Here is a 23,780-nt window from a genome sequence, read left to right as displayed (position 1 = left end):
TTTAAGCAACTCAGAGAATATTCCCAAGTCACCCAATCTGCTCCTCCTTGGTCATCTAGGAGGTCAAAGAGGACAGTGTTGACCTGCTCTAACAAAGACTACCTTTTGCCACACATTCTCCAGGTCCTTTGTTCCCTAGAAACCTAAAATTCTTATTTTATATTGTATCATGCTGACAACCTCCATTTTTATAATATATTCTGGCTCCAAAGAGTTGGGTTCTAGCTACACTCAAAAGCATCAACTATCCTGAGGATTCTGATAACATTTTCTACAGTAAGCATACTTTCTGCATTTTGGCATCTTTAAAATTCAGGATGCATCTTAGAATTGATGGATATAATAGTCAATGTCAGCCAGGTGGCAATTATAGTGCTACTGAGGGAAAACTTTCTATAGATGGCTTCTAAAAAATTCAAGAAGGCACCTCATCTAAGCACCTTAGAATCAATGAAATATGACTGTCTATAGCTAACATATACTGACCACTTTCCATGGAAGGTGTACCAGTTATCTGACACCTCATTAATGCTGTCTAACCAACAACCATGAAACCTTAGTGTTAAGCACCAATGACATTTATTATTTCTCATGAATTTGTGAGGTTACTGAGCAATTCTGCTGATCTAGGCCAGGCCTAGCTGTACTTACCATGTGTCTGTAGTCAGCTTCAGTAGTGTGTTTCTGCTGACCTTGGTTGGGCTCCCTCATGTTTAGAAATCAGCTAGCTCAAGGCTGGTTGTCTAGGATACATTTCCTTCCTCTTGTGGTCTTCCATCCTCAAGCAGGTTAGCCTAAGCTTGTATTTATGTTAGCAGGATTCCAAGATGAGATGAATTCATGCAAGCAGTTTTTTCAAGATTCTGCATGAATGATAAACACTTTTTAAACATTCTATTGGCCAAAGCAAGTCATTTGCCTAAGCTCAAAACAAACCTGAAGATGTTTAGCTCTTTCTTGCACTCTCTTTGGCATAGGGTTAACATTCAGCTGAAGACGGACATCTGCTGCCCCCTTTAGGTGATCACTTTTCAGTCGACCACCTTCTAACACAGGAGCCATATCTGCTTGACATCTGTGGCCTTCAGATGATGCATATCTACAACTGTAATATCTTAATATCTACACCTGTAACTATCATTGTAATTAAAAACTACAATCGGACTTTGAAAATAGCCAAACATATCCCCCTCTCAAACTCATCATCCGTCATCCACAAAGTTCAAAGTGCTATACCTGTTGCTAAAAAATGTATCAAAACAAAGTGACTCATATAGGATCCTTGCGGGAATCCATTCAGATCCTCCCGATCCCAAGGAGCTAGAAACTCAATTGCTGAACACCAAGGCCAAATCATGTTTAAGACTGGTGATCACTATCTTACTTTCCTTTAAATCAACCTGTCTAAATTCCTCATTATGAATCAATCTGATGAGAATGACTGTACTATCACTTGTTAGTAGACTGTACTATCACTGCTAGACTCATATTAATTGCTGGTGTTATAAATAAAACTTTAAGGACAAAGTAGTAAGCCAAACATATAGGGTCTGCTCATCTGGATTTACTATGCAACTGTGGCCTATTTATTGTTTTCTCTAAATATTTTTTGAATAATTTATATAAGAGTAAAGAACATTTCTTCCATGCCACATTTTTATCTCCAAACCATTCTTTTGAGACCTTGTGTATAACAATTTTATTGTGGTCTTCAATCTTCATGGAGCTATCTCACCAAGTTTATTTCTCTCTAACTTAAATGCTAGCTGATGTCAAGATCCAAGAAAACAGCTTCAGACAAGTACAGCACCTGGATATTTTTATTTTTTGCTTGAACAATTAAATAAAACTTTGTTCTGTGGGATGCCTTGGGAAATGACAGGCTTAACAGCCTGCTGAACAAACAGGAGAGTTGCCGTCACACTTGAGTTACAGTCCATTTAAACTCCAAATCGGCTACAACCAGGGTTTACATTTACTGAGCAGGTGGAACGGAAGAGCCTTCGGGATATCATGGAGACAACTGCCTAAATCCTAAACAGGTTTCCAGGCTTTTAAATGATACACCAGACAAACAATAAATTAAAATTCTTCCTAAATGTTCAAGGAAAACCCTCCTTTGAAGTCTAATCTTACAAAATACATTAGAGATGTGAGCAAGTACAAATCAAAGGTATCCAGAAATGGTCTGTAATCAATCAAAATTTAGACTTCTATTATGAAACATAATTTTATGTTTCCCTGGCTTGGTTACAAATGTAACTGAGAACTAGAATGTTAAGGTTCCACTATGCTATTTTGAATCAATGGTTCTTAGAAACACACACACACACACACACACCTATCTATCTATCAGACTAAGTTGTTTTACGTATTTATTTTAGAGTGGGCTTATCCAATTCATGCAATCTAGTTTGCTGCTATTTATGTTGGTATATTTGACAACTGTCACCCTGAGTGATAAATATAGATTGATTGTCTTTATTTTCTGGATCTTCAGCTTGACCAAGTAATATATCACCATTTTTAATTTGGTGGTAGGTGGTGAATAAAGTGTGTGTGTGTGTGTGGTCAGTTTAGCCAGGAAGATTGAGGAAATAATATTGGAGTTCTCTCCAGAACTTATGACAAGCTGGGGAGATGTGTTCTGTCTGCAAAACTTCTCCAGAAAGACCCCATTGATAGCAAATTCTCCAACATGCACAGTCTGCATAAAAACTAGTTTATCTGACAATGGTGGAGCCAGCACTGTGGCAGAAAGACACCTGAAAGGGAGTACACCTGTTCTATTGTTTATTGATCAGATGAATGGTGTCATAAAGTCCAGACCATCAAAGAGTAGTCACTGTTACATGGGAACACTGACTGTTTTACCACCACTGGCCAGAGTTACGTGGCTTCCAAGGGGATGTACCCATTGAAATGTTAGCCCTGAGTGAACATTCAGTTGGTGGAGTCATCTTATGCTTGGAACATACGAAACAATCATAGAAGAAAAACAGGAGCAAAAAGTTTGCAGAAAAATATAAAATAAGTATTTTGTTGTAATGTGCCATTTTCAGAGTATGAAACTCCCCAAAAAGTTCAGGAGTAAGGAAGGTAAGGAAAATAAGAGGATGTCAGGACTCAGACATTAACCTTTTTCCCCTTTAAGCATGTTTTTGAAAGTGTAGAAATATGTCAATGCTCTGTGGAGGTATGTCTGGTCCTTGTTGAGAGCTTCTTGCTGCTGTAGTTCTTCACATTCCTTTATGAGCACGTCTTAGAGCGGCTGGGGGACAGATCTGGTATCCACTGAGCAGAACTTTTCGGAAAGACATCTATGTGTGAGGGACAGTGCAACATTGTGGTCACAAACATGAAGAAGAGACTCAAGGGAGAGAGCAGTTGCTCTGCCACCATCTGAGGAGCTTCCAGGAGGGGAACCCCAAGCTGTTTCCTTAATCCCTCATGGATGCTTTTACTTAATACCACAAATAAGACCCAGAAGTACCCTAAACTCCAAAACGTACCCCTACTCAATGAAGTAAACAAAAGCTCCTGGGATGAAACAAGTGGCTACTCAGTTTGAAAGAGACCTCTTATTCCGGGCCTCACCCTGCTCTTGACCTGTCTTTTTTACATCTGACAGTCATTGGCTTTTTATGAGATTTAGGATTACCTACTTTGCTCTGCCTCTGAAGTTTTTGTCCCTCTCACTCATGTCCTCCCCTGTGGGCCCCTTCAGTCTGCCAGCTGGGCCCACATTGCTTGTACCCATGGTTCTGCTCCTACTTAGAACATGTACTTGTTCCCCCAGGCCCTGCTCCAGAGCAATGGGCCTGCTATGTTTTCAGCATCTACATACACCCTTTACCTAAAGGGCCTTTGAGACCTATAACCCTCTGGGCTTGACTGGCACCCAGCCCAGGGAAAGACCAGCTGCTCTGCAAAGGCTTTCATGGGTTCAGCATAGTTAAGCGATAACTCATAGGGGCCATTCTCACCTCTTTCCTCCTCCACAGGAGAACTCAGCACACACTTAAGAAGCTTCCTTCTCATTTCTTCAATGTTCCAGGAAACATACACAATGGACAAATCACCTTGAGTTCATCTGCATTTCTGTAGGAGGCAAAAGTTCAATGGAGGGATGCTCCCAGTTTACTGTGGCTTCTGCTCTGCTGGAACCAGATACTGACATCTCCCACCCAAAAAATCCAGCAGCCTCACAATACTTGGGGAACAGGAAGCATGAATGCTCTTTGCAGGTGGCCCAACAAAGAAATGAGAAGCTATTCTTATTTTCAAGCAGCCCAGAACTCTCAGACTCAGGATACTCAACACTTTTTTTAATGTGAAAAGTAGAAGAGACTGGCCGTTATCTCGCCCACTGCTGCTTTCTATAAACTCCCTTTCCTGAGTTAGGACCCAAGTTAGAGGTTTCAAGACCTGGTTTCCCTGCTGAAATTATGCCACAGGAAGGGGAACACAAAACTTTCAAAACTGTTCACTGCAGCCCACTACTATGAGGACCTGCCCACCAGATATTAGCGCCCTTACTACTAGCAATAGGACATCATCTTGGTAGTTTGACTTTTCACCCTCCCTAATAAGCACATGTGATACACAACTTGCAGTTTTTCAGTTGCACAATCAGAAACCTTTGACATCAAAAAACTCTGAGCAGCATGTTGGAAGCACCCTAGCAACCAGACCCAATAAGGTTAACGCTTCTCTGGGCTGGAAAAATGGCACAGATGGAGTGAAGGTGTCTCAGATTAGCCTTTTGTAATAAGTTCTGAGAATTCTACCAGGACTATAACCACAAGTTTCAGTTTGGTTTTATTTTTGTTTGAACAGTCAACCATATACTACCGCATCAAACCAGCCAGTCCCCATAGGTGATAAGACATAGTTTTTATTCATTCCACAAGGGTGGGATTGGCCCGAGATGAAGGGATGTGGTTGGTTCTCTATAGTGACAGTGCCTTTGGGGAGATGTGGGCTGCCTCTTTCAGAAATGATGTTTTAATTGGAAAAAAAAAAAAAAACCTTTCATCACCCTCACTACAGGTTTATGAAACTACTTCTTCCCAACTGTGTGATTTTGATAATATCTTCCCAACTGTGTGATTTTGATAATATCAGATGAAATCCAAAGTAAAGCTCAGTATCTTAGATGTTATGACTTGTTAGAAATACAGGTGTGGAGGCAGGGCAATTCTCTTTCAGGCTAAATTGATGGCCTAGATATCTTTTTCTGTGCGTGGGTCACAATCCATTTCTTAAATTTACCTGACAAAATTCACTTGGAAAGTTTGTAAACAAGAAGACTGCTGTACCCTTATCTTAGTGACTGGTTCTGCAAGTCTGCAGAGAAGAGATGGTATTGCCCCTTAAACAATGACCCCAGATGACTGATGTGATTATATGAGAGCAGAGCCTTCCATCTGCCAGAGCTATGCTCTAACAAACAGGAGAGTCCCAAATTATGTTAACAGAAGACAAATCTGTGATACTTTGATTCTAGCTCGGGATTTAAATGCATTAAATCCTGACAATGAAGGAGAGTAATTCTCTGATCCTTGGATTTCTTTGATTTCCTTAATCAAGGGAAAATCCTTGATCACATAAAGAAGCAGTTCAAGCCCTTCTAGGGGCGCATTTGTATCAGTAAATGAAACAAAACCAAACATCTTGTTCATCACAGAAATAATCAGTATAACATTTTAAACCTGAATTTGTGAAGTGAGGATACATATTCACTAATGTGCTCAGTTGCTCAGTCATAAATACATATGCACAAATCAACCTACTTTTTTAGCTTTCCAACTGATCTCCACATCCTGATCTGATCTCCATGTCCTGTTAACTCTGCCCACAGGAAAAGAGCAGAGCCATGGGAGTACCCCAGCATTTGGATAATAAAATCCTCCTGTGAGAATCCAGAGGTATTGCCTTCTCCCTTATTCCATTTCTCAAAGAGAATAGCTCTGAAGCTCCTGGAAACTGGCTACAAATTAGAGATTACCATAGAGGGTTCATTAAGTAAATTATAGTATATATTCATTATTATGATGCAACCATTATGATGATACTTATAAATAACTGATAATGACATGGGAAAACACAATACAATAATCAATAAGAGAACAAAATGTATAGGTACATAACCACATTACATAATTTCACTGATTACACATAAATATACAATCATTTATGTGGAAACATGACTAAGGTGTAAGGTATAAAAATATTTTTTTTTAAGTAAATGGGCTACAAATAAGTTCCACAGTATTCTTTAGGTTTTTTTCTAGGTCTTTTCTATTATTAAATTTAATGCATCTTTATTATTTTTTAGAATAAAGTGTGGTTTCCCTGGTAGCTCAGCAGTAAAGAATCCACATGCAATAAAGGAGAGCTGGGTTTGATCCCTGGGTAGGGAAGATCCCCTGGAGAAGGAAATGGCAATGCAACAGAGGGGGAAATTACTTTAATGTTAAAAATAATTTAAAGCATGTTAAGAAATACGGTTTGCCAATCACGGCTCTAGGATTTGAGCAGACTCACTATGGTTAGGGACAGTTACCATTAGTAATAATCAGACTTGCTTCTAGGGTCATCAGGCAATGTTTTATTACCAATGCTACAAAGACCATTGAGAATGTTCAGGAACACCTGGCACCATGTTCTGTTCCATGCAGTCAATCCAGATCAGAACCCCAAGGGCAGAGCAGGCAAAGGAGCTGAAAAGATGACTTGATATCCAGCTTAAAAAATAATGGTACTTTTCAAAAAAAAAAAAAAAATAATGGTACTTTTCACAGTACTCTTAAGTATACAGAAGATTTTGAGGTTAAATGTCCTATTATCCAGAGATGACACAGAAACTAGCAGGCAAAAGTTACTGGAGAGTTCAGATTTCAGATCAGCACAAAGAACAACTTACTATCTGAGCTCCTGAAGAGGGCAGCTTCCCAACACTTCAGAGCTCAGTCTGACACTAGAGGATCATCTGTCCAGGAGGCTGATGAAGGAATGGTCATCTTCGGCAGCAAAAGCTGTGTCAAGTAACATGGAAGCTTCCTACTCAAGTAGGGGACCCTAAGGTATCAAATATATGAAGCAGAGATTTTATTTGACCAGGCAAGCAGACAGACATGACTATTTCCATCATAAAGATGAGGAAGTTGAGACTCAGAAAGAACTGAATGCCCAAGTCATACAGCTAGAGAGTAGTAGAACCACTAACTTTAAGCCAATGCTGTGAGCACCAGTATATGTATTAAAATACCAGGGTATATGTATAAAGCCAAGATACCAATAACTCTAAAAAGGATTCAGGAGATAGATCCTTGAGTGGTAAACAGGAAGGAGAAATGGCAACTTCTTCCTCAACCTTTGGTCTTCATGACAGGATTACAGCTTGCACCTTCTTGCTTCATCCAACACAATAGTTTTCTAGAACAAAGAGAGAGTCGTAGCTAAAGTCGCAGTCAAATCCAAAGTTTTGTTCTCTGAAAGGCTCTCTGAATTGCCTGAGACATGATCCACATAGCAGCCACACTTTTCATGACTGGGGCTGAGGCTGGGACAGTAGCTGCTGAGGCAGGAAGGTAAAGGCTGTGAACTTCACCAAATAAAGACATGCTTGGGTGCTGAGTGAGAATATGAGCCACAAGGAAGCAGGAGCCTTCTGCCTCTGGTTCCAAGAAAACTGCTGAGCTCTTGGCTATGGGGCTCCTAAAGAAATACATGCATTCCTGTCAGAGAAAACCCAGCAGCACAGAAGAGGACTGGATAGGAGGGCTGGTCTTTCTCATCTGTGGTTTCTGGCCTTTGGCCCCTGATTGTAGTTGCCGGTGTTGCTGCTCTGCCACAAAGAAACATCATCCCAAGGGAAAAAAAAAAAAAAAAACAGAGAAGGAGAGAGAATGCCAGTAAGATAAAACTGGGAGCATTAGACAGGTTTTTATTTCTTCTTTCCAGAAAATTGTCAAGGCATTAACATGGTACTCAGCATTCTGATTTCTATGACTGGCAATTTTACTCAAGTGAGTTCCAGAAAGGAGGGAAAATCATTCCAATGAATGTTTATTGAGTACATACCATGAAAGAAGCACTCTGCTAGAACATTTCCATGTGTTGAATCATGTTAGCCTTGTGAAGATCTTCTGAAGCGGCTAGTTTCACTGTGCTTACTTTACAGATATAGAAATATACAGAGAAATGGCACTAACCTGTTTGAGGTATTATTCTTATAGACCAGGTGCAGAAACTGAATACTTAAGGAAGGCTATGACACTTGCACCCAGATTTCACAACAAATGCAGGACAAATCTGAACTAAAACTCCAATTTTCTGGATAAGGTTTGATGATCTTCTCCTAGCCTAAAAAAATATCCTGGACCAGTGCTCACAAAGCATAACCACGAGTATCTTATGAAACTTCCTGGCTCATAGAAATTTCCTGAATAAACTCTCTTAAATATCAACATGTATAAGTGAACCAAAATTTTCCTGGACATGTACAGTGAATCAGACCCTCACTCCGTCAGATGCTCTCATAGCTGACTTGCGAAATGGTATTTTTATCTCCTTACTAATGGAATGTAAGTGCCATATTTGAGGTCTCACAGCCAGTTTGTAGCAAAGAAGGAATGTGAATCAAGTCTTCTGACCCTCAGCCCAGGTCTCTCCACTTTACATCTCAGATTAACTTCCCAAATGAAAGAGAGTTCTTGAAACAATGCAACAGCTAAAACCATTTAAACTTGAATCTCAGCCACTTTGACCTTAATAGCATGCTTTTAAAATTTTCTCTAAATGTCTTAGCCTTTAATAATTAATTAAATTGAGCTCATAAACAGGGTAATCCTGACTTTACTATAATGAGGTGCTTTATTCTCCCTCATATAATTTTACTGATAACTGTGATCATTTTCAACCAAAGTAATGCCCTTCTCAAGGAAGATAGCTGACATCTCTAAAGTTTGGTCTACATGCTACCTTCTCGCAGACAATGAGGAACCCAAAACCCAGAGATCAGGTAAAAGAGGTAAAGGCAAATCTTCCCCAAAACAAAAAACAGATTCATTTTATTTATTTATTTTTTAATTCTTTTCTTTTTTTATTCTTTTTTTTAACTTTACAATATTGTATTGGTTTTGCCATATATCAACATGAATCCGCCACAGGTATACACGTGTTCCCCATCCTGAACCCTCCTCCCTCCTCCCTCCCTGTACCATCCCCCTGGGTCAATAAACAAAAGAGGACAGATTCATTTTAAATCAAAATTAGTCTTTGGGGATAGAGAAAGAGATATACCTATATCTTTACAGAGAATGAATATGTATCACTAAGCAGCCAATATGGTAGGAATGAACTCTGCTGGCCCTTATGAATTAGCAATTTTACAGAGATGCTTTCAGTGAAGCTCTGAAGTCAGCAACATGAGGATCTATAACACCAAGAGAGTGTGAAACAGCAGTGTTTTCAGAAGTGAACTTGAGCAGGAAGACAAGCACACATGCTAGAAGCGCAAGGGGTTCACCAGACAAGAGACCCTAGGGATACAGAAGTGCCAATTCTCGAAGCAACCTCATCATACATTCGGAAATGGAAAATACCTCCTTATATTCTGTTACAACAGATCAGTGAAATAATGTCCCTGCCATTACGTAAATACCCCTAATACTTTCAGTTGACTACTGCAATTAAAAGAAATCCACCAAATTAAATCAAAAGTTGTGTTTTCTACAGAGTCAGTTAGGCTAGCTTCTTAAATAGGTTACTCCATTAACCAACTTCATAACTTCTAGAGGGAATGGAGCACTAGAATTTGTTACTCTGATGCACTGGTCAAATCCTGAACAACCACACATTCTCTATGCTCTTTATACACCATTTCTTACAGTCTCAATCTCTCCATCAAGACCCCATTCCAAACTCAGGTTCTCTCCTGACATGCTTAAATGAAGGATAACTTTGATGATGAAAGATGTGAGAGAAGAAAGTAACAATGAAGCAGCAGGCTTCATTTTTCACTTATTTATCAATTCATTATAAATTTATAAATATACCTTTCACTTCATAATATCCCTAGGAAACTTGTTGGTGGAGAGGACTAACTGATAGCTTATTGCAAGAGGGCAAAGGGATTTGAATGGCTCCCCAATTTTATATTTTATATAAAAACCCTCTTTGCACTGGAATTAGCATGTGCATCTTACAGCCTTTATGAGAACTTAGTCATATTAGGATATTTCAAGAAAGTGTGGATAAGCAACAAAAATGATTCCATTAGCAGCAAATAGCCTGCTGAGTAATCTGTGCTTAGGTTGCACTAACTCAGTTCTCTTAACTCATTTAAAGTTTGCAGCAGCTTAGACTCATATACTTTCCCTGGCCTTCTGAATAACATACACCTTATTCAGGAGGCTTCCAAGATATGGTCACGTGACACAATGAATCAGGAGTGGCATCTCACCTCTCTGCTTACATGAGAAGATGATGAGCTTAGAGTAAACCTCAGTGGGGTCACCAACCTTGGGAACAGCTTTGCTTATGAAAGATCCTTAATTTTGTTCAGAATGGACTTGCAGGAAGCCACATGTGATTTGTATTTGTAGCCTGGATGGACTTTTTAGGGAAACACATAGTATTTATATTCAGCACACAGGACTCAATTAACCAACAGAAGACTGAAGGCTTAACCAAGCAATAGACGTTCCTTCATAGAAGAAGCTTCTGGATGGCCACTATTGATCTAAAATCCTACATTGAGGACAGAGGTTAGAGCAACGTGTAAGCAAGTATAGTCCTGTGTGCATGCATGCATACATATACATACACACACACACACACATACACACACACATTTACAATCAATGGTATCAGGGCTTTATCTGCCTCGCAAAGTAAAAGCTAATGCAAAGTACACCAGAATAGTGCAGTGTGTATATATACACACACACACACACTATACACTATATATATATAACACTACACACACACACTGTCAATAGCACCCAACTGCCATAGCTGGAAACATGGCCATTGCCTTCTTTGGCTCTCTCTCTTCCCACCAGCCTTCCTAGATTCCACCCCCCCCCCCCCAGTTACTGGTTGTATAGCCTAAAATTTGTATCAAATCTTTCTATACCCACCCATCTTTACAAGTAAATCTGCTAATTCTGATCACTATAACTTCTTGCCTAGATCTTCCTTCTAACTTTTCTCCTTGCCTCCATTGTAAAGATTTATATGTCCAGTTTGCTTCACCACACATTTGCTGAATTCTGAGGATGTACAAGAACACAAAGAGTCAATCCTGCCATCTCATGGTGCTTAGAAAACAAAACCCATCTGGGGGAGGGGGAGGCAAGGACCCAGTACAGGGAACTGATTAAAGCCCTACAAAGAAGGGTGAATTGATAAGGAGAATCTAAATCATATTTCACAATGTCCTAATATTGGGCAGAGCTAGAGTCTGAGGACCAGCCTGGATGGCTGGCACAGTTCCTTAGCTAACAGAAGAACTAGCAGTTATTTTTCACATTGCTTGAGTGACGAGGTTAGAAGTTTAGTGGACACCAAACCATTACAATTTTCCACACCCTCCCAAAAGGGGGAGGAGTAGTACAAAGCTAAGTTGAACATCCGTGATGAGAAATGAATTTCTAGCTCTTTTCCAAAGCTGAAGACACTAGAAACACCAACACATCAATAGAAAGTTACAGAGAATCACATCATGGTAGCAAGGGATAACCAAAAAAGACTGACTTTTGTAAAAGATGAAATCCAGATAAAACCTAGATCAATCTCTCATAAACTGAGGTGGTCAACTCCCAACCCTATGATTCTAAAAGACAAAAAGATAAATTCTCTTTTAGAAAACAGTATTGTTTGTATTCTCTGTGATTCTTTTCTATGCTAGCTGGCATACAATGGCATACAATAGAAGATTGATAAACATGTGAAGATGATGAAGCCATATATTAAAATAATATATTAATACAAGGAAAACAAACAAATGGATCTGAATAGAGTCCAGAAAGACACCTGACAAATTTACAGTCCACAAATTTGTAACAAAGATCACTATGAAAACCAGTGGAAAAAGAATAATCTTGCTAATGAATAATCCCGTGTCAACTGTATAGCCATTTTAGAAAAAAAAAATAAAGTCTAACATGAGTTAATTTTATTCTTTGACAGCAGGTCTGAGAAAGCTATTAAGATGAAAATCATGAGCTATGCTTTAAACTAATTTAGGTACCCAATCCCTCATATTTACATGTATATACTAAGTTAACTATGGATATGGTGATATCATTCCCTCTCTCACATATCACATTACTTAGGAAAACAATACTGCACTAACAGAAAATGACTACTGACTTGTCATAATCACCTCAACAACCACACTCAGGCCACATGCCCAAGAAAATGACAGCATCACCCATTTCTATCTGGTACAGAAGAAGCAACACAACAAATATGAAGGGAAACTGTTACAACTTGCTAGTGGAACTCTACTCTGAAGAGATGAGAGAGCAATGTTTCAGATTTAAGGCAAGTCTTAATCTTTTGGGAGCTCAGATTCTTTGGTTTAGTCATCATGTCTCTGACACATCTGAGACATGATGCATAAAAGGAAACCAAACATGATATTTAAAGACTGTTAGTCAGAGTCCCAAATGGCACGGAGATGGAGGAGACTGAAAGGAAGAATGACATCACATACTGTTACATGTACTAAGAAACATGAAGGTGGACCTAATTCTCGTAAGAAAAACAGGAAAATGAATATAGATTGCCTCTCCTCCTCCCAAACATCCTTGGCTTGGCAAATTCCTAATCCTACATAAATAAAGGCCAGCTCCTCAATTTCTTGTAAAATCACTTCTTCCCTCTGCCAGGAGGATGAGTTGACTCTCCACCCATTCGTATCCCCATAGAACTTTTAAAAATTCTTATTATACTTACAATGTACTTAAAACTCTAAATAGTGATTTTTCTGTTTGTGCAAATATCTAATCCCACTAGTATGTGCAACCTCAAGGGAAAAGGCTACATCTTAGCATGTAGCACAATCACTTAAGATGTTCTAATAGCTTTACTACAAAAGCAATACTTACACATGGCAAAAATTCAAAACAGTACAGATAAAAATAAAAGGAATGGTTAAAAATTTCCTCCCATGATCTAGACCAGTGGGCAGCAAACTTTTCTTGTAAGGGTCCAGACAGAAAATATTTTAGGTGCTGCGGGATGGTCTCTGTTACAACTACTTAACTCTGCTGTTGTATCACAGATCACAAAAACAGATGATATGTAAAAATGAATGAATGGGGCTTTGTTCCAATAAAACTTATATGAAAGTAGAAGTTTATTATATGAGAGTAAGATTTACTATAAAGCAGTAAGACTCAAGATGGTGTGCTGCTCCCTAAGAAAAACAGTATAAATAATTTTGAAAACACAGGAAATTCATAAATATACCAACATATATATGGTCAGAGCTTCCCAGATGGTGCCAGTGGTAAGGAACCTTCCTGCCAATGCAGGAGACATTAGAGACTCAGGTTTGATCCCTGGGTCGGGAACATATGGGCATGGCAGCTCAGTCCAGTATTCTAGCCTGGAGAATCCCCATGGACACAGGAGCCTGATGGGCTACAGTCTATATGGTCACAAAGAGTTGGACACGACTGAAGTGACATAGCACACATGCATGCATGCATATATGGTCAACTGTTTACCAAGAATGTTACAAAGATAAATTCAAAGGGTAAGGATGGTCACTTAAATGTGGGGGCCTAAGGATCATACCTGAATGTAGTTTTTTTGTCAGTGAGCAAGCCCACGGCTATCCAGTTCAAAATCTCTCCATCCACTGGGCAAAATTCAGGACAGGTCAAGGTGGAGATTAGAGACAGTGTTTCCAAGCCAGGGTGACAAATGCCCTTTTCATAATTCTAACTGAAAGTGGTGGAAAGTAAAGAACTAAACCAGAGAAAGATGCTTTATCTAAACAGGCAAGCCCTGGATTAGATGGACCATGAGTTTGGGTTTCCACATCCTCTGTCATCTGAGTTAGGGAAGGTGACCAGAACCCTCAAACCTTTGACTCTGGGCAAAGTATGATCCACCAATTACCTGATAACCTAACTCGGAAGCACTATCTTAAGGTGAGTATCCATGGTGTCTGTGCTACTTCTTTATGGTCAGCAGCCAGCAAGGTGAAAGCAAATGGCAGCTTCTGTATATCTTCCTGGATAACAAGCTAGAGACAAAACACATTGGTGATATTACATGAATTATTCACAGGGATAAATGGAGGTCATGAAAGGAATAAAACAGGCCAGCAATCTGAGAACATGTCGACTTGGAAAGGAGCATACTTAAGATTTTTCCTCTCATACCAAGGGGTCTCCTCCCTATCATCACTCTAAACTGACTTTTAAATTATCTAATCAACCCCCAAATAAACCCATCTATGGGGTGGTATGATCCAGCAGAAAGAGCTTTAGAGTCAAAGTCAGAACAAAACTTAAATCGCTGATCTGTCACTCTATAAGTAACTTATGACAGGTTTCTTAACTCCTCTGAGGCTCAGTTTTCACAGGGTTAGAACAAAGACAACACCAACTTCACAGGATTGTTGTGAGGTTTCAATTAAATAACACAGTGATATTCTGCAATGTTATTACAGAGAATTGCTCAAAAGGTGTGGCGATTTATATCATTGTTGCTAACACTCAGCTTCTGTTATCCTATAGATAGCATGCTAAGTCACTTCGGTCATGTCTGACTCTATGAGACCCCATGGACAGCAGCCTACCAGGCTCCTCTGTCCATGGGATTTTTCCAGGCAAGAGTACTGGAGTGGTGTGCCATTGCCTTCTCTGATAGCATAGTGTTCTGCAAACTCTCTCTGCTTTGTTCCCAAACCCCAGCCTTAATTAGTCACCAGGGCAAAAAAGGGATTGATGACTCATTTACAACGGTGGGCACTTAACACTTGTATCAACAGGCAATGGCACCTCACTTGCAGTAAATCTTGTCAATGATGGGCATGGACACTTTTTAAAGGCTTTTCACTTTTATTCATTGGAGAAGGCAATGGCAACCCACTCCAGTGTTCTTGCCTGGAGAATCCCAGGGACGAGGGAGCCTGGTGGGCTGCCGTCTATGGCGTCACACAGAGTCGGACACGACTGAAGTGACTTAGCAGCAGCAATGACCCACAAATCAACCTGGACTAAACCTGATCTAAAGCCCAACACATGTAATTTGTATAGGTTCTTCTCAAACCCAGGAGCTCGGTGCCCAATCTCCATGCTTCTCTCCAAACACTGAGGTCCCTGACAGCACAGGCTGCAGCCAAAACAAAAATTCTGTCTCCAACCTGTGGCAAGAAAAAAAAAAAAAAAAAGCCTGAGCAAGTCGTGGGATCAGTGGAATGCTGTGTCCAAAGTTTTAGCCCCTCTTCCTCCAATAACTGAAGTGTAAATCACAGGGCAAAATTCCTGTTTCATCTCCCACAAAATGTAGATATAAAGAAATCTGTCCTTCTAATCTCTTAGGACTATGATGAAAATAAAACTGAAGTGATGGGACAAAATTCTTCAAAAGTGAGTCATTTTGAACAGTGCAAAGGTACATTACTGATCTAAGGTAGTACTATAAAAAAATTCAGCAGATCGCAGCAGAAAAAGAGACACGAGACCATTTATGCACATGTAAAAGTTCACACCAGAGCATTCAGGTCCTTTGATTCCTACCTACATTTCAGAATAAGCTCTCTTCTTTCAGTATACACCTTACATGGTAGGATTTCACCTTTGTTTCTTGCCAAGCTTTTAACTATTGCCTCTATCTAACCTGCAGACTCAAGCCTGCCCTCTACGGTAACCATTACATTGTGAAGAGTCTGGGTCCTCCTCACACTGGCCACACTTCGTTCAGGCCATCATCTTTGGCTACTGTGCAGACACTATTTGACAAATTTCCCCAATGGAGACAAAGATGCAGTCTGCATACTTTCTAGAGGTGTAGGAAAATAATTAAGATTCACATAAAGGTAGGTCACATCTGTATATAAATGTAAAGACATAAAGTAGCAGTTTGGGCAGCTTGGCTGAGGATGTTTCTGATACAGTTTACTAACTAAATGATAGTCTTTTATTTTTTGAAAAATGTCATAATAAGAAAAAGCAACAACATCCAAGGTGAGATTTAGATGTGCAAATAAGGGCAATCAAATTTCTAAGGGATGGCATATTTTTCTTTTCCTTGGCATAGATTTTCAGTTTCTCATTTGGTATGCCTTATATCTGTAACTAGGGCCTCTCTCATAGCTCAGTACATAAAGAATCTGCCTGCAATGCAGGAGACCCTGGGTTGATTCCTAGGTCGGGAAGACCTGCTGAAGAAGGGATAGGCTACCCACTCCAGTATTCTTGGGTTCCCTTGTGGCTCAGCTGGTAAAGAATCTGCCTGCAATGTGGGAGACCTGAGTTCGATCCCTGGGTTGGCAAGATCCCCTGGAGAAGGGAAAGGCTACCCACTCCAGTATTCTGGCCTGGAGAATTCCATGGGCTGTATCCATGGGGTCCCAAAGAGTTGGACACAACTGAGCGACTTTCACTTCACTTATCATATCTATAATTATTCAAAAGTGATGTTACATATTAAATTTTAATCTCTTTCCTCTCCACATTAGCTCTTGCAGTTCTTTTGCCTACCATGTATGGATTGTCATCTCAAAACTCCCCTTTTAAAGTTCTCAGTACTATTCATGGTCCAATGCAAGCATCACCCTTGCCCCAAGCCCTCATATCCATCCCAGCCAGAGGGTTCCATCTCACCTTTACTTCTCGAGCAGTTTTGTCATCAGATGACATGCATCTTCTATTGCCTTACACAAATGTTCATAACTTTCGGTACCAGTTCACATACACCTCCTAGTCACTGTCTGGAACATACTAGGTGCTCAGCAAATATCTGTAGAATTAAAAGTTGATAAGATAATGTATATAAGCTTGTTAGCTTGTCCCTAGCACATAGAATTTACTCCTTGAATGTCAGCAATTATTAACACCATAGATAAAGAAGACATGCCATATATTTTGTGCCCAGTTCTATTCTACTCATAACTCTAAAAATGTGAATCATTCTCAGAGTCAATATTTAGTTTAATTAAATTGACAAAATTTAATCTAGATTGTACTAGCAAATTTCAAAAAGGCATTTTAATTTATACTCTTAAATTATGCATTTTGTAGCTAGAGATTTCATATTTACCAACACAAAGATAATGTAAAACAAACTACTACACCTTTATATCTTTCTGCAAATACCAGTACCTGATTTAAACAGTGGCATTCAAATCTGTTGAATTTTTATAAACACATATGTATAAAAATAGCAGATACACAACTAATCACGTGAAATATAAGATTTGTTCACTCTCAAGTCAAGGGCATAGATCAATGTGCCATCTTTATTTCCGCAGAACTTGACTCACAAGTACAAAATGTTCAACACTCTCAAGTTGAAGACACTAAAACACTGTGTCAGATCTGAGTGAAATGTAAGAGAAACAATCAACACTGTGTCCTCAAAAAGCATAAAGCAGACAATTTCCCTACTTTAAAGATAGCTAATTAGAAGATCTGAGATTAAAACCAGAGTCCATCTACCTCCACATATGCTTTGTTTTATTCAGTAGCATCTTGCCTTCCAGGACAAATTACACTTGCATTCTTCATCAGGACCTGATAGGAAAAGTAAAAATATAAGTTTGCTAAAGACAGTCACCTTTATTAAAATTAAAAAGGTCAGGCGAAAAGATCTTACAGAAATGATCACCAAACCCAGTTTTCAAAGCCAATGTAAAACAAAACTAGATCCTGTTAACTCAAAAATGTATTAAACAAGACCAGATACCAAAATTTGCCAATGACCTTATGCTCAATAAATCATCCAAGTGTTCATTTTAAGATCTTCTAAAGATGAAAATGAAATCTGGGAAACAATGCAGTCTCTATTGGAGCTAAAGAATGAAATGTGCCAGCACATGTTAACAACATTCCTTTTTCTCAAAGATAAAGAGCTCTCATAATCAGGATTTACCACTTCTCAACCTTGTCTGAAATCAACTCAAGATGAATAATTTTATAATCTTAAAAGGTTCTAATTTCCAAGTTTTACTGTAGGTTAAATTTTGTAAGACAGGAATAGATTCTGGAATCAGATTCAAACAGGTATGCTCTGTTCCATACCCCCATAACACCTTAGCCAAGTCATTTATCCCTTCTGAACCTGTTTGCTGATTTGTGCAATGGGAGTGAGAATTTGACTCTCACAAAACTAGCAAGAAAATTAATGATGACAATAAGGCATTTTACCAAAGAAAAAACTCCGAAGAAAAATTGACTCAGCTTAATTACCAAGGTTGTGTGGATACATCTCAGGTTTAAAAATATCTGAAGAAGAAGATATGAATGTCAAACAACCAGACAGTCATGCAGCATTTGATACATGCAGCATTGGTGCTGCTGCTGTTAAGTCACTTCAGTCGTGTCTGACTCTGTGCGACCCCATAGACAGCAGCTCAACCAGGCTTCCCTGTCCCTGGGATTCTCCAGGCAAGAACACTGGAGTGGGTTGCCATTTCCTTCTCCAATGCATGAAAGCGAAGAGTGAAAGTGAAGTCGCTCAGTGGTGTCCGACTCTTAGCGACCCCATGGACTATAACCCACCAGGCTCCTCCATCCATGGGATTTTCCAGGCAAGAGTACTGGAGTGGGGTGCCATTGCCTTCTCCGCATGCAGCATTAACACTATCGTAATAATGTAAGTTTAACAGCATACTGCAGATGACTGTTTTTGAGAGGCACTGATATTAAGAAAGAGACAGGAGGGTGAGAAACCAAAGTATTTGAATCACATTCAGCATAATATGTGAGAAAGAAATATTAATGCTACTACTACCTAATAAGAATTTCACAATGATTAATGAGCTAATGCTGGTTAGCTTTTTGGAAGAAAAAACCACACACACATACACACACACACACATATCCCACAAGGCAGCATATATCATCATAAAAATTGGATCATGTACAAAATAAGTTGCACAGAACCAACATGTTCTTGCCCCTGATAAACTATTTGCACTTAGCATTCTTGAAGCCACAGGATTCCTTCATTTGGTTCAGATCATGCAAAGACTTCCTTCCATCAAGAAAGGCTGTCCCGTATGACAAGGATGTTAATATCAGTGCCTGGATTTAAAAAATGACTCTCAAACTTGGGGAATTACTCTGAACACACATAAATTACCCTCAAATAACAGGGAAAAGTCTCATTGAGTACAGAGCAAAAACTACATCGACCAAAGGCTGCCCCAGAACATTAGCAAAAAGTACAGGAAAAATAAAGAGGTCACTCTGAATCCTAGCCAAGTTATAATGGGCAGCCTATAAGTACCATAAATTAATATCTTTAATACAGGTGTTATTTTAATCATTTGTCTATCTTAGCCTTGGCATTTAGTTAAAGATCAGTCAGGTCCAAAAGATGTGTGGCGCCTGCATCCCACCTCTTTCTGGGGGAGGAAGTGTAAGTGACAAATTTTGAATTTGACTTTCTCTTCCTATTTAGGGTTGATGAACTGTTTCTTTAACTGTTTCTTTTAACAGTGCGTTAGGAATGGCAGTGACACACATGTGTATATGACTGTACAGTAACAATGCCCTTCTCACCTGTCTCAAGATACATGATTCTGTCAACTAATCCTGATTGGCATTGACCTCACTTTACAGATGAAGAAATTCAAACTCAAGAAATTATTATTCAGAGTTGCCAAATGTGTGTGATAAACAGAATCAGAACTTCAATCTCCACTCTTGCTTTTCATGTCAAGTCACCTCCATCCAAGAAGTTTCCTTTGATTTCCCATATTCCAATTTATAAAAATAATAACATTAAATGTTACTGTCTCCATCATGCTCAGATAAATTTGGCTAGATGAAATTGATTAGCTCTGTTATTGAGGACATATACACACATAGTAAAAAAGGTGTGTGTGTGTGGGTGGGGGGATGTGTGTAAGGAGTTGGCGTTAAGAAAATAAAGACTTTAGACGAGAGAAAACTCACTAATTAGAAAATTATGGGTGCTCCAACATTAATAATCACCATCCCTATTACTTACTACAATAAGTAGCCTTAGTGGACTACTATATGTCACCCATCCATGATTTCACCCACAATGTCATTATATGGCTAGTGATCATAAACATATAGGCATGAATGCGACAGACACACACACACACAACCTGACAATATATTTCAGTCATTTCTTAAATGAACAAGCATCTGGTTTCCCAGAGATGTGTTTTTTACTCTCTTATTCTGAATCTACTAACTGAAGAAGTTTTAAAAATTCAAATTTAAATGGGATGAATAATTTTAATGATAATGATGTTAAAGCTGTGATTATTAAAGAAGGGGCTGAAGGCAAAGGTCTCCAGGCGACTGATGAAGACAATCTCTATTGCAATTATTTTGGCAAACTTGTACATGAGCAACCTACAAACCAGAAACTGTGTCCTTAATGCCAGACATTAGGGCAGGTAAATGCGCTTGGGACAGTGCTGTGGATACTGAGTGCTGATATCATGATTTGCATCAATACTATCTGTACCTACGTACCAACCGAATTCCTAATGAGCAGGTATTTAAACTGTTCGAACTTTTATTTCAAAGGTAACAATGAGTATAAGTCTATGCCATGTCTCTGGAGGGGTTTCTGGAAACTCTATCACATATGGAGACATGGTAGAAGAAGATGGGCTGGATAATCTGTGTATATTTCAGAGCAAACTGTCAATCTCCTGCTTAAATCCCCTCTTACCTATATATGCATTTACTTTTTATCTATGCTTGGTTGTAATTTTTCAAATTTCTGGTGGCCTAGCGAACTTTCATACACTTTTAAAATTCTCTCTAATCATTACCAGAAAAGCTGTTGTTTTACTATTTCTGCCAACAAGAATTTCCCAGTTCACTGTTAAATTGAAGAGATTAAAGACAGATTGAAGAGCTGCAGATTTATTACCCCAGCTCTAAAACCTCTCCTGGCATGGCCCCAAATCAGCCCGCCACACACCCTCTGCCCCTAAGTGCCAGTCTCCTACAATCTATCAATCTATTTCACCTCATAAGAAAAGGTCAATATTTCCCCTTGTGTGCTCTTCACGATGGCAGGTCAGGCAAGTGAGGGAGATCAAGGGTTGTTATCACACAGGGTATTGATGTTTCCAGGACTAGATCACACTGGACAACAAACAATAATTCACAAATTGCAAAGCTCCAGCTCTACACATGCATACACATTCACACATACACACACACACACACACACACGGGGCCTTTAGAACGTTAATACAGGCTCTCTATAACTTGCATGCCCTGTCATAAGGATGACACTAAAGGGCAATGACTGCTCATCGCAGTTCTCATCCACTTTAAACTTACTAGAGACATCAGTAAGCTTGAAGGAAGTAAAGGGGAAATCACTTCAGGGAAACATCAGACTGCACTAAAAGTTAACCCTATGACCCCCGCATACTAAATACTTAATAATAACTCACTCTTTGCCTGGTCTTCCACTCCACTGACCACTGTGACAGGAAGTAGGATTCACATGCTAACTTGGCATTTCCCCTCAGGGCCGGTGCCTGGAGAAAGCGATGGAAGCCCGTGAGGGAGGGATGTGCCTCCTGTGGAAGGGAGGCAGAGGCTCTATGTTGCACACTTCCCAGATCAGAAGGCTCCTACGGGCTTCTCCGCCTGTGCCTGCAGCCGGCTTTAACGCCCACCTCCCCGCACCCTTCACTCTGTGATCCGCCCCCCACCACTTTACTCACCCGGGGGGCGGCCTGGACAGCGGAGCTGCCTCTGTGCCGCGGGGTCCCTGGCGCCGCCACCGCGCTGTCAGCCTCGCTCCTCCACCCGGGCAGCCTTGGCTCCTTCTCACGCTCGCTCTAGAGTCTCCGCTCCCGCCGCCCAAAGTCCTCGGGTCTTCTACCCCTGCTCCATCTGCTCCTGCTCCCCTTGCACCGCTCTGGGACGGGGAGGCGGGGCCAGGAGCCCGTACTCGCAGCGACTGGTGAGAGGATCCCGGGGAAGGAACTCTGGTACCACAGGACCCAGCAGAGCCGCGCCTCAGGCGCCCGGGGCGCCGATGACCGAGAGCCCCGCACCGGCTAGGAGCGCGCTTAAGTGGGCTGAGGAGCCGCCTCCTCGCCAACTTTTCGCGTCGCGGGAACGGAGAGGAGCGGAGCGGGGGATCCCGGAGGCGAGGCGGCGGCGCGGGGCTCTCCGTTGGGCGATTGCAGGAGCTAGGCGCTCAGGACCTCAACTCCAGACAAGTTGGGCCGCTGTGGGGGCGGGTCGAGGCGTCGCGGGCAGGTGGAGGCCGGCGAGGAAAGAAGCGCCGCCACGAGGGCTAGAGTCTCGCGATACCACCAGGGCGCGGCCGCCCGCAGGGCCCTCGCGTGAGGCAAGGAAGGGCGGGGCCCGTGCAAAGAGAGTGCATCCGCTGCGAGTGCTGCCACCGTCCACCGCTCCCCGCGCCCCCAGCTCGCTGTTTCTATTTTCCTCTGTTCTCTTTGCAAGAACCCAGACATCCTCTACCGCCAGGACGCTCAGCATTGTCTTTGGGAAGAGAGGGATTGAGGGGTTCCTCTTTTTGCCCCTTTGACTCTGTAAAGGGGCATTTGATCTAAACCGCAGCACAGGCAATGTGTCTTGGTCTGGGAGAGATGCCAGAAGGGTACTACAGGACATGGGGTGGGTTGTATGTGTGTGACAGATCAATAGATTGATCTGTCTTCAGTTCAGTCGCTCAGTCCTGTCCGACTCTGCAACTCCATGAATCGCAGCACGCCACGCCTCCCTGTCCATCACCAGCTCCTGGAGTTCACCCAAACTCATGTCCATCGAGTCGGTGATGCCATCCAGCCGTCTCATCCACTGTCGTCCCCTTCTCCTCCTGCCCCCAATCCCTCCCAGCATCAGGGTCTTTTCTAATGAGTCAACCCTTCGCATGAGGTGGCCGAAGTATTGGAGTTTAAGCTTCAGCATCAGTCCTTCCAATGAACACCCAGGACTGATCTCCTTTAGGATGGATTGGTTGGATATCTTTGGAGTCCAAGGGACTCTCAAGAGTCTTCGCCAGCGCCACAGTTCAAAAGCATCAATTCTTCAGCGCTCATCTTTCTTCACAGTCCAACTCAAACATCCATACGTGACCCCTGGAAAAACCATAGTCTTGACTAGATGGACCTTTATTGGCAAAGTAATGTCTCTGCTCCTCAATATGTTATCTAGGTTGGTCATAACTTTCCTTGTTGGTCATAACTTTGCTTCCAAGGATTAACCGTCTTTTAATTTCATGGCTGCAATCACCATCTGCAGTGATTTTGAAGCCCCAAAAATAAAGTCTGCCACTGTTTCCCCATCTATTTGCCATGAAGTGATGGGACCAGATGCCATGATCTTCGTTTTCTGAATGTTGAGCTTTAAGCCAACTTTTTCACTCTCCTTCACTTTCATCAAGAGGCTTTTTAGTTCCTCTTCACTTTCTGCCATAAGGGTGGTGTCATCTGCAAATCTGAGGTTATTGATATTTCTCCTAGCAATCCTGATTCCAGCTTGTGCTTCTTCCAGCCCAGTGTTTCTCATGATGTACTCTGCTATGATCTGTCTTAGATATGT

The 23,780-nt window shown here is 40.8% G+C and overlaps 2 long non-coding RNA genes across 6 annotated transcripts; both read right to left on the bottom strand.

Annotated features, from left to right (window-relative positions):
• Positions 1-1,815: 1,815 nt before the first annotated feature.
• Positions 1,816-6,392, bottom strand: LOC113884622. Its single transcript, XR_003508935.1, has 3 exons — positions 5,796-6,392; positions 3,987-4,101; positions 1,816-3,320 (listed from the first exon to the last, which is right to left on the bottom strand). It is a non-coding gene; the product is annotated as an uncharacterized LOC113884622 (long non-coding RNA).
• A 201-nt stretch (positions 6,393-6,593) lies between these two features.
• Positions 6,594-22,529, bottom strand: LOC113884336. 5 transcript variants are annotated; one of them, XR_003508850.1, is made up of 6 exons: positions 21,929-22,527; positions 17,694-17,768; positions 16,860-16,995; positions 15,304-15,397; positions 14,146-14,272; positions 6,594-7,440 (listed from the first exon to the last, which is right to left on the bottom strand). It is a non-coding gene; the product is annotated as an uncharacterized LOC113884336 (long non-coding RNA). The 5 variants fall into 5 exon arrangements; XR_003508851.1 differs by lacking the exon at positions 6,594-7,440 and adding an exon at positions 7,447-7,852; XR_003508849.1 differs by lacking the exon at positions 6,594-7,440 and having other exon boundaries at positions 13,661-14,272; positions 21,929-22,523.
• Positions 22,530-23,780: the final 1,251 nt, after the last annotated feature.

This window comes from Bos indicus x Bos taurus, chromosome 26, assembly GCF_003369695.1.
Source record: "Bos indicus x Bos taurus breed Angus x Brahman F1 hybrid chromosome 26, Bos_hybrid_MaternalHap_v2.0, whole genome shotgun sequence".
In the NCBI taxonomy this organism is placed as follows: domain Eukaryota; kingdom Metazoa; phylum Chordata; class Mammalia; order Artiodactyla; family Bovidae; genus Bos; species Bos indicus x Bos taurus.
Note: the sequence above shows the minus strand (reverse complement) of the source record. Positions and strands in the feature narration are given on the sequence as shown.